Below are 4,097 nucleotides of genomic sequence, written 5' to 3'. Positions count from 1 at the left end.
AAAGGTCTCTTCCTTTCTCTCGAAAATGTTTTTAAAAGTTCATTCACGCAGTGTCGACAATAACAGTGTTTTCTATTTAAGTGAGAAATAAATGTTCCTGGTTCACAACTCCAGCAGCACAGAAGGGCGGCCGTTCTCCATCCTGGGCGCTTCCCTGCAGAACCAAGCATGTGTATATAGATTCCAGCACAAATGGGCTCATCCTAGAAGGGTGCGTTGAAGGTCTGAGAAGCACTGTTCACTCCATGGGTGAGACCAGAAGGCGAAGCTCTTCCCAATTAGAGCATTACTTTTTGGGTCTTAAAGTTGCCTTGGAAATCCGTGAAACCACTGCATTTCCTAAATCCCAATCCTTGGAGGGTCTGAGAGCAGCTGACCTTGCCTGCAACCAGGCACACCCAGCAGGGAGGGCTGGTGCAGAAAGGGAAGGGGCAGGGCTCTGAGGGTGGTCTGCAGCTACAGGGGTCCCTGGAAGGTGCCAGGTGTGTGTGTGGAGGGCCGGCCCACGACCCCACCCACGCCTGCCCCGGGTGTTGGGTAGAGGAGGCGCCTCTTGGAGCCCCTGCACTGGCAGGGTTGCGGGGCCTGAGGGCGGGTTGCCCAGCATCCAAGGGGCTCAGGCACCACCCTCCCCGACCAATCACTGTGTGGGGGTGGAGCTACCTCTCTGTGGGCGGTCCCAGAGCTGCAGGCGGTTGCAGACCTGGGGCAGAAGAAGGGGCGCTGGGAGAGAGAGAGTTGCCCCGCGGAGGTCTGGGTTGGTGAGTGAGTTCTGTGCACCGGGGTGGGGGTCCGGTGGTAGGGTGCGCCCCGGGTGGGAGGCGGGGTTCTGGAAGGGCTCCTGGAGAGGTTCATCGTGGGGACTCAGGTGAGTTTTCTTTTTCCCTGTAAAGTCTCTTCTGCCAGATGTCTGTCAACTGGCCCTATTCCCCCATACACGTGAACTCCAGGGCGCCCACTCCCCTGAGCTTTTGTGGGATGGGTTGCAGAATTTCAGGGTTTCCCGTGTTCCCCCAGAAGAGTGAAGGTAAGGACCACATACAGTCCCCATCTTCAGTGGAGTGTCTCCCGGTTCCCTGACACAGTGCAGGTGATGGACCTTGAGCAGTACCCCGAGTTCAGCAGGGTGTTGCCTGTTCCCCCAGGCATACGTGTGGTGGTAACAAGCCTCAGAGCTGTCCCCCAACTTCAGCATTATGCCCCATGTGCCCCCAGGTTAGTGATAATTGGCTGTTAGAATCATGCTGGAAAATCCTCCAGGTGGGGGCCTGGAGGCGGGCATAACCCAGACCCCACTCTAGTTGCATTTGGAACAGAGGAATTGAGGGTTTCTTTAGAAGAGTAATTACGCTTTCCAGAAAAGGAAAGGTCATTGGTCTATTTAGAATGAAGATAATTACGGCTAAACAACAAGTACGTGTTGCCCCTTCACCCAGAAACCGAAGCAGGTGTGCAGGCATTAGGTCGGAGGTGCCTTCTTCTCCCCAGCTGACAGCACTTCTCTGCTCTGGCTCCAGGAGACCCGAGACCGGAGGTTTTGAACTTCAGCATCTGAGACAGTGAGGCGGCTTGTCACAGGACACCAGCGTTCAGAGAAAGCAGCAGGTACGTTTGACTTGATGTCATATCCGTGTGAGAACTGGAGGGAAAACCTCTCATTATCCCAAAATCTCCTGGGCTTTTCTCTAGTTGAGCCACAAAGTAAAACTTCAGTAGCTGTCAGCATTCTGGATTTGGTGCAAGAGTTACTTAGTTTCCCTACATGTAGAACTTTGCAGGGGATCACAATTTATCTGTCCATTTATTGCTTACGAATGTATTTTGAACATCTGTTTCCTAGGAACCCTCTTTTATTAGAAAGGGAAGGTGAGATTCACTCTGTGTTGTAATGTCTAATTTGTTCCTTAATCTAACAGTGTTATTCACTTGGGCCTAGGATATAGATGCGTGGCCAGCATCTAGAGTTAGGTGGCTATTTGTCATCAGATACAGACTTGGATGATGTCATTTGTCAAAGGTGATGTTTCATCATTGGTTAGTCTTTTCATCGAAAGAGTTACAATTAGGGTTGAGGGAAAATTCAAAATTATTCAAAGCAGCCTTTTACTGTTTAAAAGTTGAGCTTGACTTTCTAGTTTTACTAAATGTATCATCTCGATATTTTGAGGAGCCGTATTTTCTCTGTAGTTTCTTTGGTGGTGCAGTCAGAAGGAGAGTCTGGGAATTCGTTTGGATAGAGGCCTGCTGGTGGCTTCAAGGGGCTTGGTGTCAGGAGCCTTGGGGTGCATTCTGCGACTGCTTGCCTGACCCTGAGTGTATCTCACAGAGTTTGTGTTTCCTCTTATGAAATTGCTGGCAGATAATGTTCTGCTTAAAGGGGAACCCTCCCATCTTGTTGGTGGGAATGCAAACTGGTACAGCCACTCAAAAACAGTGTGGAGGTTCCTCAAAAAGTTAAAAATTGAACAACCATATGATCCAGCAATTGCTCTCCTAGGTATTTACCCAAAGGATACAAAAATGCAGATTCAAAGGGGGTACATGCACCGTGAAGTTTATAGCAGCAATGTCCACAGTAGCCAAACTATGGAGAGAATCCCAAAGTCCATGCACTGATGAATGGATAAAGCAGATGTGGGATACATATATATAATGAAATATGACCCAGCTTCAGAAAGAATGAAATCTTACCATTTGCAAGGATGTGGATGGATCTAGAGTGTATTAAGCTAAGCAACATCAGTGAGGAAAGACAAATATCCTATGATCTCACTCTTGTGGAATTTCAGAAAGAAAACAGATGAACAGAGTTGAGGAGTGATGAGAGAGGCAAACAAGGAAATAGACTCAACCTTGGAAAACAAACTGAGGGTTGCTGCAGGGCGGGGGCATGGGGGGAAGAGTTAAATGGGTGCGGGGTATTAAGGAGGGCACTTGTGATGATCACCGGGTATTGTATGCAGATGAGGAATCACGAAATGCTACACCTGAAGGTAATATTACTTGGCATGTGAACTAACTGGAATTTAAGTAGAAGATGAAAAGAAAAAGACAGTGTTCTGCTTCATGAAGAGTGAGGTAAAAATGTAGTGATTTGGGCTGTACTATTCTATAGATGATAGTTGTAAAACACCCTGTTGTAGGATCCGCTAGTTTCTTATCGCAGAAGGAGTCTTCGGAAAGCTGCAATGAAAGATTCAGATCTCAGAGCACATTCGTGTTCCACTGATATGTACCAGTTTGCACAGGTAGGAAGGAAGGTGCAGAGAAATGCAACAGAAGGGGAAAGTAGGTGTGAACCTTTCATTAGTTAGCGTTATAGCTTTCTCATGAAAGCCTTGAGCCAGTGTGATTTTGGAAGAAGGGGGGGAATGCTGGAGCTTTGCAGCAGACAGGGGAGTTCCAGGTCTGGATAAAGCTAACAGGGGTCCCGGAGGAGAGCTGAGTGCATTCTGCAGCACGGTGTGGGCAGGGCGGGCTCCAGGGGTGGCTGTGAGTCTCCTGTGTGACCGTTGTGACAGGTGAGGGCTGCGAGCAGGTTCCTGGCTGAGGACAAGTGAGGCACAGGTGGAGAACTGGCTGAGCCCCTTCTTCTGGGCCACCAGCCTCACCCAACACACACAGCCTCATCGTCTGTCCCTGTCACTCCAGTTCAGACTGTCAGAGTCGCCAGGCCGAGATGTTTGGTGGTGCTTCTTTCCTTGCATGCGTGTGAAGTTTCAAACCTGAGGTGATGGACATGGTGGGTCCTCAGAACATCTGTTACTCTTTTATTTCCTGCTCTACTTTTGATCAGTGAAGTGAATAGGACCTGCTAGTGGAAGGAGCTATCTGTGCGTTTTTATTTCCAGGTTTAATTAAACAATGGGAAAACAGTCTTCTGAAATATTAAAGGAATCCTTTGTGGGTGTTCATGTTTTTCTCTTCTGGGAGCCACATTCCGATATGAGAAATTATTTGTTAAAGTAAAACAGCCTCAGAGCTGTCACAGGGTTTGGTGGCCTTTGTAAGAGGGAGAAAGGGAGAAGGAGTGTGGGTTCTTTAGGAGCTTGGGGAGTGCCATATTGTGCTCCCAAAGGAAATGGAGCTTTCTGTTA

Source organism: Ursus americanus, chromosome 13 (assembly GCF_024610735.1).
Source record: "Ursus americanus isolate L20-20 chromosome 13, mUrsAme1.1.p, whole genome shotgun sequence".
Taxonomy (NCBI): domain Eukaryota; kingdom Metazoa; phylum Chordata; class Mammalia; order Carnivora; family Ursidae; genus Ursus; species Ursus americanus.
This window is presented reverse-complemented; position numbering follows the sequence as displayed.